At 43.3% G+C, this 14,306-nt stretch overlaps 1 protein-coding gene and 1 long non-coding RNA gene across 2 annotated transcripts in view; both read left to right on the top strand.

The window, feature by feature from the left end:
* The window catches only part of LOC126175570 (uncharacterized), a 270,723-nt gene extending 263,834 nt beyond the window's left edge, over positions 1–6,889 (top strand). Inside the window, exon 3 of the long non-coding RNA XR_007535594.1 lies at positions 6,757–6,889. This is a non-coding gene — a long non-coding RNA (uncharacterized LOC126175570). The remainder of the gene's footprint in view (positions 1–6,756) is intronic.
* Positions 6,890–6,901: 12 nt separating this feature from the next.
* The window catches only part of LOC126175568 (leucine-rich repeat-containing protein 15-like), a 56,270-nt gene continuing 48,865 nt past the window's right edge, over positions 6,902–14,306 (top strand). The window contains exon 1 of the mRNA XM_049922426.1: positions 6,902–7,016. The gene's annotated coding sequence lies outside the window, so the exon portion shown is untranslated. The remainder of the gene's footprint in view (positions 7,017–14,306) is intronic.

Raw genomic sequence — 14,306 nt, 5'->3', positions numbered from 1 at the left:
CCAACGGGCTATAAGCTTTTTTATTCCGGCTGCAAAGAATTCTTTATCTTGACGTTTGAATCAATTTCGCATAAAGTTTCTCATGTCAGCATTGTCCTGTCAGTTCTCTGGCACTGCAGACCCTGTTGATGTGTTGTCTCCCCGTCCACTAGCATACATATAAATTTCATGTACTGGTGTAGCGTTCATAAGCGTGCCCAAAACGTTACTATATTTTACTAACTGGGCACGAAATCAAGGTACTTGAAAGTTAAATCTTATTTTGTAATTTCATTTCTATTTAAGTGATTCCGTCTCGATAGTAGCCTGCCATTTCGGTTACCATAAAAATGTTATTATTCGTTTAATTGTCATGGAGCTTGTACAGTTTCCCAGCGTTTCGTAGATGCAGTGAACAAACCGCACAAATTCTAGACTGAAGAAGTTTAGAGACACCTGAGAAAGCATGGTACCATGATAGCCCTTGTGTTGCAAAGTGTGGCTGGTGAACCTAAAGCGAAATCTGCTTTATAGCTAATAAAAAATATCATTCATTAGAGCCCCCACATATAACGCAGATTTCCAAATCCACAGCTCCTGTGGCTATACTTACCTTGTTGTCGCTGGGTGTCCAGGGTTGCAGGTCCATGAATCCGTTATTATGTTTGAGGTGACCTTTTAAACTTTGCAATTTAAAACACATTGCGTGATGTTTGTTTAATTGGTTTCCAAAATCACAGTTGATGCACTAAACTTCCTTGCTGCATCGGCGTTGCCAACTTCAGGCTGAGCAAAAACAATACAGCGCCAACGTGAGAAGATATGCATATCTGCAGCTGTCGACAGCATGCTAAGACTCTCACTGCAACAACCGCCCATGCAGCTATGGAAGTGTTACTGGCAAGTGCCCTCCTCCGCCTCTATCGTTAGAATCTGTTGCTTTTATTGTAATAGCTTGTGACGTCATTTCTGTGGCGTGGAACAAGCCCTACGTCGGAATCATGACGTGTGCCATGGCTCAAATTAAGTATTGTGTAATTTTAAGGTATCTTGATGGCCAGTTATGCAGATACTTCATTGCATCTACATGAAACTAGGCGTCCCTCGCAAGTTGCTGGTTCTGATGGCGTGCAAATCGTGTTTGTAATATACCGACTAAACTGGGTTGAAAAGATTTGGAAGGACTGATAACATATAAAACAAAAATCACTGCAAAAAATAAAATCACACTGAATGTTATTGCGATATGGGCGTATACCAAAGGTTTCAGTTTGATCAGAGAACTACGAAACTTTCATTGGACTTCGTCTTGGCAAAGTATTATGAAAGTTATTAGTATATCTTTATCAGTGTTTTAGTTAGTCAATAATCCTGTAGTGAAACTAATAATCGAGGTATTTCAATCTCCTGATTCGACTGAAATACATGAATTGCTTCAGAAGGCTTTGCTGATCTTTACTGCGACAGGCTTGTTTTCTCTCTCAGGCTTTGCAGAACATGTGGATGCAACCTATCCCCCCACAAAACCCATTATGTCACCGCGAATCGGAGTTACTTCTGGCTTCCAATACATACAGGTAAAGCCTGGAATAATTTAGTGTTAGGTTACATAGGAACCAACTTTTGTTTCGTAGAATTTGTCATGAGGAACAAAAACAGTTTCCATCTCAAGCATACGTTTTGTAATAGATCGAGTGGTCGTAATCTATCTCTGATTTATGAGAAGTGCGAAGAGTTGAGCAGAATTGCATCACATGAGGAGCAGGGGCGTTGTTGCTAGGTGCTCTGCCGCCCTAGACGAGAATCGAAAAATCGCGTCCTCTCTTTTTGCTACCATCGGTCTCCCCGATATCCCGCCTCCCCTCCACAACAACCAGCGTCCAACCAACGGCACAAAAATGCAAATCTCCTATTGCACACATCAAAAAAGTTTTGCATCAACTCGGTTCCAAGATTTCCGGAACCTGTACAGAAATCTGGAATAGAGATCAACATAAACATCATTTCCGCCCTTCTTATTGCTCATGAAAACCACACATTACATGTTGTACCACTATACAGCGATACCTTCAGTGGTGGTGGTGGTCCAGATTGCTGTACACACCGGTACCTTTAATACCCAGTAGCACGTCCTCTTGCATTGAGGCATGCCTGTATTCGTCGTGGCGTACTATCCACAAGTTCATCAAGGCACTGTTGGTCCAGAATGGTTCAAATGGTTCTAAGCACTAAGGGATTTAACATCTGAGGTCATCAGTCCCCTAGACTTAGAACTACTTAAACCTAAACAACCTAAGGACACCACACACATCCATACCCGAAGCAGGATTCGAACCTGCGACCGTAGCAGCAGCGCGGTTCCGGGCTGAAGCGCCTAGAACCGCTCGGCCATAGCTACCGGCACTGTTGGTCCAGATCGTCCCACTCCTCAACGGCAATTCGACATAGATCCCTCAGAGTGGCTGGTGGGTCACGTCGTCTATAAACAGCCCTTTTCAATCTATCCCAGGCATGTTCGATAGGGTTCATGTCTAGAGAACATGCTGGCCTGTCTAGTCGAGCGATGTCTTTATCCTGAAGGAAGTCATTCACAAGATGTGCACGATGGGGGCGCGAATTGTCGTCCATGAAGAGGAATGTCTCGCCAGTATGCTGCCGATATTGTTGCACTATCGGTCGGAGGATGGCATTCAAGTATCGTAAAGAGCCGTTATGGCCTTCCACGACCACCAACAGCGTACGTCGGCCCCACATAATGCCACCCCAAAACAGCAGGGAACCTCCGCCTCGCTGTATTCGATGGATAGTGTGTCTAAGGCGTTTACCGTGACCGGGTTGCCTCCAAATACGTCTCCTACGATTGTCTGGTTGAAGGCATATGCGACACTCATCGGTGAAGAGAACGTGATGCCAATCCTGAGCAGTCCATTTGGCATGTTGTTGGACGCATCTGTACCGCGCTGCATGGTGTCGTGGTTGGAAAGATGGACGTCGGGAATGAAGTTGCCCATCATGCAGCCTATTGCGGACAATTTGAGTCGTAACACGACGTCCTGTGGCTGCACGAAAAGCATTATTCAACATGGTGGCGTTGCTGTCAGGGTTCCTCCGAGCCATAATCCGTAGGTAGCCGTCATCCACTGCAGTAATAGCCCTGGGGCGGCGTGAGCGAGGCATGTCATCAACAGTTCCTGTCTCTCTGTATCTCCTCCATGTCCGAACAACATCGGTTTGGTTCACTCCGAGACGCCTGGACACTTCCCTTGTTGAGAAGCCTTCCTGATACAAAGTAACAATGCGGACGCTATCGAACGGCGGTACTGACGGTCCAAGTATGGTTGAACTATAGACAACACTAGTCGTGTACCTCCTTCCTGGGGGAATGGCGGAAACTGATCCGCTATCGGACCCCTCCGTCTAACAAGTGCTGCTCATACATGGCTGTTTACATCTTTGGGCGTGTTTAGTGACATTTGTGAACAGTCCAAGGGACTGTGTCTGTGATACAATATCCATAGTCAACGTCTAGTCTTCAGGAGTTCTGGGAAAAAGGGTAATGCTAAACTTTTTTCGGTGTATGTATATTTTTGATCATTAAACTAAGGTGACCAGACGTCCTCATTTTCTGGGAACAGTCCTCAGTTTTTCATGCTTATTTCTCAATTCCTTGAAAACTGATTGAGGACAACAGATGTCCTCGGTTTCTTAGTTTCTGACCTCAGTTTTTTAAAACTTCCGAAATTAACTGAAGTAGGAAGACAGTACTCAACACTTTAAACCAGAACTCAACTGAGTATACCAGTGCAACCAAATTTGGCTTCAGTTACGTATTTTAGTTAATTCCAAGAAAATGAACTAATAAAAGTGTGAAACTATTTTCTGGTGCAAATGAATTTTTTTAAATTTAGAAATTATGCTATACTAACGGGAGACATGCCGAGGCATCAAATTTGGTCATCTGGATAATCGCGATATTATTAGGTCATTGTTTTAATTGAAATATTTATAGAATGAGGAATAAACCTGATTTTTTTTCAGCAAGCACTTTGGTCAAAGAAAGTAAAGACTTGATACGCGATCTGAAGTTTTCCCGGCGTATTTCCAATTTTAACAGTTCTCGGGTATCCGATCGGTAGCGTCGTAATTTCTCCACAATATTTCGGCAGACGTACACGCTGCCATCTTCAGGTGGTTCCTGACGAATGCTGTGCTGTTCCTCTCGGCGCCCTATATACAGGGTTATTACAAATTATTGAAGCGATTTCACAGCTCTACAATAACTTTATTATTTGAGATATTTTCAAAATGCCTTGCACACACATACAAAAACTCAAAAAGTTTTTTTAGGCATTCACAAATGTTCGATATGTGCTCCTTTAGTGATTCGGCAGACATCAAGCCGATAATCAAGTTCCTTCCACACTCGGCGCAGCATGTCCCCATCAATGAGTTCGAAAGCATCGTTGATGCGAGCTCGCAGTTCTGGCACGTTTCTTGGTAGAGGTGGTTTAAACACTGAATCTTTCACATAACCCCACAGAAAGAAATCGCATGGGGTTAAGTCGGGAGAGCGTGGAGGCCATGATCATGATCTCCACCACGACCGATCCATCGGTTTTCCAATCTCCTGTTTAAGAAATGCCGAACGTCATGATGGAAGTGCGGTGGAGCACCATCCTGTTGAAAGATGAAGTCGGCGCTGTCGGTCTCCAGTTGTGGCATGAGCCAATTTTCCGCGGTCTACGCGTGAAACTTGCCCGCACGCGTTCAACCGTTTCTTCGCTCACTGCAGGCCGACCCGTTGATTTCTCCTTACAGAGGCATCCAGAAGCTTTAAACTGCGCATACCATCGCCGAATGGAGTTAGCAGTTGGTGGATCTTTGTTGAACTTCGTCCTGAAGTGTCGTTGCACTGTTATGACTGACTGATGTGAGTGCATTTCAAGCACGACATACGCTTTCTCGGCTCCTGTCGCCATTTTGTCTCACTGCGCTATCGAGCGCTCTGACGGCAGAAACCTGAAGTGCGGCTTCAGCCGAACAAAACTTTATGAGTTTTTCTACGTATCTGTAGTGTGTCGTGACCATATGTCAATGAATGGAGCTACAGTGAATTTATGAAATCGCTTCAATCATTTGTAATAGCCCTGTATACTAGCCGTTACCCCCTCCACCGTTCCTCTCGTGGTGTCTTTAGTGCGGCTGACGCGGCGGCTACAGGAGGTGGTGGGGGAAGCGGCGCCTGAGTCTGAACTGGGGTCTGGTGGTGGTGGTTAGTGTTTAACGTCCAGTCGACAACGAGGTTATTAGAGTCGGAGCGTAAGCTCGGGTTAGGGAAGGATTGGGAAGGAAATCGGCCGTGCCCTTTCAAAGGAACCATCCCGGCATTTGCCTGAAACGATGTAGGGAAATCACGGAAAACCTAAATCAGGATGGTTGGAGGCGGGATTGAACCGTCGTCCTCCCGAATGCAATTCCAGTGTGCTAACCACTGCGCCACCTCGCTCGGTGAACTGGGGTCTGTAGTCCCCTGCTGCCGCCGTCGGGTGCGGTCCTCTATCTCTGGGACCGCATCTTTCTCTCCAGCCTGAGTGCAGCGTTCCAAGCCTGAGTAAGTTGGAGGCCGCTGTCTTTATTAATTAGATTGTCCTGTAGTCGGATTTCGAAGGCCTCTTCAGTAACACAATCCCAGAAGTAGGAGGACTGACAGAGTATTTTTGTTTTTTCATAGTCCATAGTATGGCCAGTCTTTATACAATGGTCAGCCACGGCTGATTTAGTGGCCTGGCGTAATTCAGTACGGCGCTTGTGTTCGCGGCACCTCTCTTCTACACTGCGGACTGTCTCCCCAATGTATGATTTTCCGCACTGACAGGGTAATTGATTAACGCCTGGTTTTCGAAGGCCTAGGTCATCTTTCACTGAACCTAATAGAGTCAAGGTTTTTGCAGGGGGTCGGAATACACATTTCACATTGTGTTTCCCAAGGATTCTGCCGATTTTTCTTGAGGTGTTTCCGACAAACGGAATGCACGCCAACGACTTGTGTTCTTCTGTTTCTTCTTCTTATTCTCTTGGCGCAGTCTGTCTGAGTGCGTGTCTTATTTGCTTCTGGTTGTACCCATTTTTCCGAAATGTTGTCTCTAGGTGCTGCAGTTCTGCTGGAAGGCTCTCCTGATCGCAGATCGATCGTGCCCTGTTACCAAGTGTGCGCAAAACGCCTTCACGCTGGGAGCTGTGGTGGCAACTGAAGGCATTTAGCTACAAATCGGTGTGTGTAGGTTTTCTGTATACACTGTTCAAAAAGTAAAGACTTGTTATGCAACTGTTACACATGCATTTGAAAAGCAATTCGGTATTTTAATTTTTCCTCTTTTTCATTTTTTCTCCTCACTTGCTCAATTTTTTCGCTGTTTAATTTGAAATTAGTGTCCGCCCTTCCTATGTGGCTGTCTAGTCTCGCCTAATAGAAACTGTTCTGATGTGGAGAGAGCGAAAGTGCTGTGGGCCAGTTGTCACGTGTCAGGGTGCAGCGAGTGAAGGTGTGTAGCAGGCCGAGGTGGCCGAGCGGTTCTAGGCGCTACAGTCTGGAACCACGCGACCGCTACGGTCGCAGGTTCGAATCCTGCATCGAGCATGGGTGTGTGTGACGTCCTTAGGTTGGTTAGGCTTAAGGAGTTCTAAGCTCTAGGGGACTGATGACCTCAGGAGTTAAGTCCCGTAGTGGTCAGAACCATTTGAACCATTTTTTGAAGGTGTGTAACCGTGGTGTTGCAGAAGTGCCCTACGGACTGCGAGTGCGGGCCCGGCGGGCTGCGCGTCGACTGCCCGCACCTGTCGGCCATCCCCGCCGAGCTGCCGGAGGGCGCGCTGCTGGTGAACGTGTCCGGCTGCGGGGGCGAGGGCGGGGGCGGCGCCGGCCTGCAGGCGCTGCTGCCCGGGGCGCCCGCCGCCGCCGCCGTGCGCGTGCTCTACCTGCAGGGCTGCCACCTCGACGCCGTGCCCGAGCAAGCCTTCCACGCCTGGCACCAGCTCCGGTCAGTCGACCACCAAAACCAATTAGTAAATAAGCTCACCCCACAAAGTACTAGCCACCCTCGTTAAAAGGGCACACTGGTTGCTTTGGATCGCTGTGGTACTGGCACCACCCAGTCACGTGACCCTCCGCCATCAGGTACGGATACAACGAGTTGGGAGGTGGGTCATGACGCCACTAGAAAGTGTCTTCAATAGAAGCAATTATATTTTTACACCCAAGGTTTTCACAAAAAATAACGCGACTGTCTTCTTTGGGAGTAATTTCATTTATTCTTCTACATTACTGTTATCCTCTTCAAAATATTTCCCATTAGATGTTATACACTTTTCCAATCTCCAAAACACTTCTGGAACTGGGATAGCTTTTATGTCCCCCTACGATGGGTATTTAATCTCATCTTCGTTGATGAAACGTCTCTTAAAGGTTTTCTTTAGTTTTGCGAACGGAAGGGAGTCGAAGGGGGCCACACCTAGGAATATATGTGTTATGGAGCTCCATTACAGTCATGTTTTGGGTAAAAAATCACGAAAAAGCAACGAAATGTGATCAGGTCCATTGTCATGAGCAAAGGCCATGGCTTGATTCGCGACGCATCTTGGTGTTTCGGCGTTGCACTTGGAAGTACAGGGTGATCAAAAATTCTGTTAACATTTGAAAATTTAGTTGTTATGGTCTTCAGTCCAGAGACTGGTTTGATGCAGCTCTCCATGTTACTCTTCCTGTGCAAGCCTCTTTATCACCGAATAACTACAGTACTGTATGTTACATCCTTCTGACTCTGCTTAAAATATTCATTTCTTGACCTCCATCTACGATTTTTACCCTCCACACTTCCCTCCGATACTAAACTGGTGATCCCTTGATGCCTCAGAACGTGTCCTACCAATCGATCCCTTCTTCTGCTCATGTTGTGCTACAAATTCCTCTTCTCCCCAATTCTCTTCAGTAACTCTTCATTAGTACGTGATCTACCCATCTAATCTTCAGCATTCTTCTGCAGCACCACATTTCGAAAACTTCTATTCTCTTCTTGTCTACACTATTTATTGTCCATGTTTAATTTCCACACATGGCTACCCTCGATACAAATACTTAAATCTATACTCGATATTGACAAATTTCTCTTCTTCAGAAACGCTTTTTATGCCATAGCCAGTCTACATTTTTATATCCTCTCTACTTTGATCATCATCAGTTATTTTGCTCCCCATATAGCAAAACTCCTTTACTACTTTAAGTGTCTCATTTCCTAATGTAATTCCCTCAGCATCGCCTGATTTAATTTGACTACATTCCATTATCCTCGTTTTGCTTTTGTTGATGTTCATCTTATATCCTTCTTTCAAGACACTGTTCTTTCAGGTCCGCTTCTCTTCCAGGTCCTTTGATGTCTCTGACAGAATTACAATGTCGTCGGCAGACCTGTATTTTACCCCTGCCACCTTTAGAATTTGAAAGAGATTATTCCAGTCAACATTGTCCATATCTTTCTCTAAGTCTACAATTGCTAGAAATGTAGGTTTGCCTTTCCTTAATCTTTCTTCTAAGATAAGTCGTAAGGTCAGTATTGCCTCACGTGTTCCAACATTTCTACGGAATCCAAACTGATCTTCCCCGAGGTCGGCTTCTACCAATTTTTCCATTAGTCTGTAAAGAATTCGCATTAGTATTTCGCATCCGTGACTTATTAAACTGATTGTTCGGTAATTTTCAAATCTGTCAGCACCTGCTTTCTTTGGGATCGGAATTATTATTCTTCTTGAAGTCGGAGGGTATTTCGCCTGTCTCATACATCTTGCTCACCAGATGGTAGAGTTTTGTCAGGACTGGCTCTCCCAAGGCTGTCAGTAGTTCTAATGGAACGTTGTCTACTCCTGGGGCCTTGTTTCGACTCAGGTCTTTCAGTGCTCTGTCAAACTTCTCAAGCAGTATGAGATTTCCCATTTCATCTTCATCTACATCCTCTTCCATTTCCATAATATTGCCCTAAAATACGTCGTATATACTTCTACATACTTACATTTGTCCACTAGCCATCCCTGCATAGCTATTTTGCTCTTCCTGTCGATCTCATTTTTGAGACTTTTGTAGTACTTTTCGCCTGCTGCATTTTTATATTTACTCCTTTCATCAGTTAAATTGAATATCCCTTCTGTTACCCAAGGATTTCTACTAGCCCTCGTCTTTTTACCTGTTTGATCTTCTGCTGCCTTCACTATTTCATCTCTCAAAGCTACCCATTCTTCTGCTACTGTATTTCTTTCCTCCGTTCTTGACAATCGTTCCCTTGCGCTCTATCCTCTACAACCTCTGGTTCTTCCAGTTTATTCAGGTCCCATCTCCTTCAGTTCGTACCTTTCTGAACTTTCTTCAGTTTTAATCCACAGTTCATTACCAATAAATAGTGGTGAGAGTCCACATCTGCCCCTGGAAATGTCTTACAAATTAAAATCTGGTTCCTAAATCTCTGTCTTACCATTATATAATCTGTCTGAAACCTTCCAGTGTCTCCAGGCATCTTCCACATATACAACCATCTTTCATGATTCTTAAACCAAGTGTGAACTATGATTAAGTTTTGCTCTGTGCAAAAATTCTACCAGGCAGCTTCCTGCTTCATTCTGTACCCCCAGTCCATATTCACCTAGCCTTTCCTTTCTCTTCCTTTTCCTACTGTCGAATTCCAGTCCCCCATGACTATTAAATTTTCGTCTCACATAACTATCTGAATAATTTCTTTTATCGCATTCTTCCATCTCTTCACCATCTGCGGAGCTGGTAGGCATATGAACTTGCACTACTGTGATAGGCGTGGGCATTGTCTCTATTTAGTACTTCATGGAAGTCTAGGCAGCAAGGGTGTCCATAAGGTAATTTGTATAAGGAGGGGCTGGACCTGGAAGTATTGAGTATTTTTTGATGTTTAGGAAGGCGAATGGTGACTTGTATATAGGATCAGTTAGGTCACAGTTAAACACCTACGTAATACCGACTTTTAAATCATTTTCTTATATTCTTTATCTTTGCCTTTGCCTCAGAGCTGGGGAGGGAGTGGCTCCCTTCACTTTTTCGCTTCGTCTCTCTTCTATTTGTTTTGTTTTATTATTATTATTATTATTCGCGTAACAACTAATGTATGAGATAAAATATGTTACTACGAAAAGAGACCCGAAATACCTTTTAGTGATGCTGTGCTATGCCTTTCTTTGGATCATTAATTTTCAACAAAACAAAATATATTATGTTCTTATTGTTCTGGATATGGATTTCTATTAAAGGAACATTTTTTCGTTACTGTAACTCGCCATAAAGTTCAACCTATCTTCCTTACTTTATAGTTATTGAAAAGGTTAATGAAAATTACTTCGTTATCAATACTGATGTTACAGTACGCAATGATTGTTCAACATCATAATTTTGCAGTGGAATTTGTTAACAGTAAAACAACAATAAGTACCACGACTAACACAAGAACATGAGACTATTATCGGAGAAAAAAGATGTTTTTACTATAAGGTTGCCAGACCAGAACTACGCACAGCAAGATTTCTTTTATGTGATGAAAGTAAATTATCTTTTTGCACTGTTAGTAATATATTATCAGCAGCCCGCGTCAACCTGTAAAACACATCATAAAATCTGCTGCTCTGCTCTGCAACTTCGAAGGCTGAAAGAAATAATTTTTACTTCACTATCACCTGCCCGCTTCTTTGCGGTATGATAGATTTCATTAAATGAAATTTGAATGCGCCGCGGCAACGGCTCGTTCGTTCGTAGCGCAGCTCTGCACCACGAATAATATTTAACTAACTGAAAATGTCTTAAGGGGATGGAATAAAATACCAGGCAAGCTTATCATAAATCATAATGCAAGGTTTCACTAAGTAACTCTATTCAAAACATTTAAATATAATAATTATTACACACCTTTACAATGAGTACGTAATGGCGTACATCTCCCGATATTGACAAAAGAATGCTACGCTAGCGTACACTATCACGTCACAGGCTATCCTACTCCCGTAACTCCAAGAAGACGACAGAGAAATTAATGTTCGTTCTGTATTATTTATACTAGTCACATATTCTCATCTTTGTTTGATATTTAATAAGTATCGTCTGTGGCGGTTTCAGTACTCGCCGACACAGATATTATCTAAAATAAATAAAAAAAACAGTACATAATTTTATACAAGAACAAAACATGACACACAATGTTTTCTCTTTATTACATAATATGACTTTTGCTAAGAGACGTTACAACTTACCCCTGGGTATGGACGCCCTTGGTGGTAGAGTTCTAAAAATTGACACACATGCTCGAAAAGACACGCGGTTTTATTGAAACCAAATACACTACTGACCATTAAAATTGCTACACCAAGAAGAAATGCAGATGATAAACGGGTATTCATTGGATAAATATATTATACTAGAACTGACATGTGATTACATTTTCACGCAATTTGGGTGCATAGATCCTTAGAAATCAGTACCCAGAACAACCACCTCTGGCCGTAATAACGGCCTTGATACGCCTGGGCATTGGCTCAAACAGAACTTGGATGGCGTGTACAGGTACAGCTGCCCGTGCAGCTTCAACACGATACCACAGTTCATCAAGAGTAGTGACTGGCGTATTGTGACGAGCCAGTTGCTCGGCCTCCATTGACCAGACGTTTTCAATTGGTGAGAGGCAGCAGTCGAACATTTTCTGTATCCAGAAAGGCCCGTACAGTACCTGCAACATGCGGTCGTGCATAATCCTGCTGAAATGTAGGGTTTCGCAGGGATCGAATGAAGGGTAGAGCCACGGGTCGTAACACATTTGAAATGTAACGTTCACTGTTCAAAGTGCCGTCAATGCGAACAAGAGGTGACAGAGACGTGTAACCAATGGCACACCATACGGTCACGCCGGGTGATACGCCAGTATGGCGATGACGAATACACGCTTCCAATGTGCGTTCACCGCGATGTCGCCAAACACGGATGCGACCATCATGATGCTGTAAACAGAACCTGGATTCATCCGAAAAAAAATGACTTTTTGCCATTCATGCACCCAGGTTCGTCGTTGAGTACACAATCGCAGGCGCTCCTGTCTGTGATGCAGCGTCAAGGGTAACCGCAGCCATGGTCTCCGAGCTGATAGTCCATGCTGCTGCAAACGTCGTCGAACTGTCCGTGCACATGCCTGTTGTCTTGCAAACGTCCCCATCTGTTGACTCAGGGATCGAGACGTGGCTGCACGATCCGTTACAGCCATGCGGATAAGACGCCTGTCATCTCGACTGCTAGTGATACGAGGCCGTTGGGATCCAGCACGGCGTCCCGTATTACACTTCTGAACGCACCGTCTCCATATTCTGCTGACAGTCATTGGATTTCGACCAACGCGAGCAGCAATGTCGCGATACGATAAACGGCAATCGCGGTAGGCTACAATCCGACCTTTATCAAAGTGGGAAACATGATGGTAATCATTTCTCCTCCTTACGAGGCATCACAACAATGTTTCACCAGGCAACGCCGGCCAACTGCTGTTCGTGTATGAGAAATCGGTTCGAAACTTTCCTCATGTCAGCACGTTGTAGGTGTCGCCACCGGCGCCAACCTTGTGTGAATGCTCTGAAAAGCTAATCATTTGCATATCACGGCATCTTCTTCCTGTCGGTTAAATTTCGCGTCTGTAGCACGTCATCTTCATGGTGTAGCAATTTTAATGGCCAGTAGTGTAGAAGTGCACAAAATGACCAACAGATGGTGCTTCATAGGATACAAAAGCAATAATTAACGTAACAGTTGATGTGTAGCAAAGACGATGTTCTTTATAGCAAATGTTCAAGTTGTCGACCTTCATTCATCAACACTTGTTATCTAGGAACAATGTTGTGAACAGAACTGTACAGCATATCAGTAGGTATGTGCAAAATTGCCGTCAGATGCTGTCTTTTATCATCCCTGATGAGGTCGTATGATTGCGGTAGACTTGCGACTTTCGGTAACCCCGTAACCAGTAATCGCACGGATTGAGGTATGGGGACCTGGGAGACCAAGTATGACGGAAGCGGCGGGTCATCGTGCAAGCCTCACCAAACGATGCGCGCAAGAGATCTATGCGTGTAGCAGTATGGGGCGGAGCGCCATCCTGCATAAGATAAGATAAGATTAATAATTAAATTCCATAGACCCACAAAAAGAGGGGATCCTCCTGGGTGTGGAAGATGTCAGATAAACACATTACAAAAACGTAATTAGAAAAACTTGAGTTTCATTAATTTTAATGATTCTCAGGCAATAAACAGTAAAATTATGTACATGAATTAAAATTAAAATTCTAATATTTACAGGTTTAACACTTACATATGCTTTCAATAAATCCATCATTCACACTGTAGCTAGTTACATGGCTATTACAACCAAGTATAACCAAAAATTAAAGTAAATTATTCATTTCAGTGATCCTCACTTAAGATCAGTCAAATCATGTACAAGATTTAAAATTAAACTTCCACTATTTCCAGATTTAAGACTTAAATCTGCTTTCCATACAGCCATCATTCACCCAGTAGGTAGTTACTTGGCTGTTACAACCAAATATTGTCAAAAATTAAAATACAATAAATTTTCATTAAAATGGTCTACTGCACTAGTTGAGAAATTCATAGATGGAATAGGAGTTGGCCACCAAACATTCTTGTAAATTATGTTTAAATTGTGCCTTGTCTGAAACTAAACTCTTAATTGTTGCTGGTAACTTATTCAAAATATGCGTTGCTGAAAACTGGACTCCTTTCTGGGCAAGAGTAAGTGATTTAAATATTTATGTATATCGTTCTTATTCCTAGCATTGATCTGTGTTCTAAGCAGTTAGTTGGAAAAAGAGATGTATTATTTACAACAAACTTCATTAATGAATAAATATACTGAGAAGCTGTGGTTAGTATGCCCAATCAATAGGTTTCGACATGATGTTCTTGGATTTACACTACACATTACTCTTATTATACACTTCTGTACTCTAAAACTTTTTTCTCGGTTTGTGGAGTTACCCCAAAATATGATACCATATGACATAATGGAGTGAAAAATAAGCAAAATATGCCAGTTATTTTAATTTATATCTCCTATGTCTGACAACATTCGCATTGCAAATACAGACTTGTTTAGGCGCTTTAGCAGTTCGTTAGTATGTTGCTCCCAACTGAATTTATTATCAAGTTGTAATCCCAAGAATTTTACACTCTCAACTTCTCCTATTTCCATATCATTATATTTTATACAC

The sequence above is a fragment of the Schistocerca cancellata genome, chromosome 3 (assembly GCF_023864275.1).
Source record: "Schistocerca cancellata isolate TAMUIC-IGC-003103 chromosome 3, iqSchCanc2.1, whole genome shotgun sequence".
Classification (NCBI taxonomy): Eukaryota; Metazoa; Arthropoda; class Insecta; order Orthoptera; family Acrididae; genus Schistocerca; species Schistocerca cancellata.
Note: the sequence above shows the minus strand (reverse complement) of the source record. Positions and strands in the feature narration are given on the sequence as shown.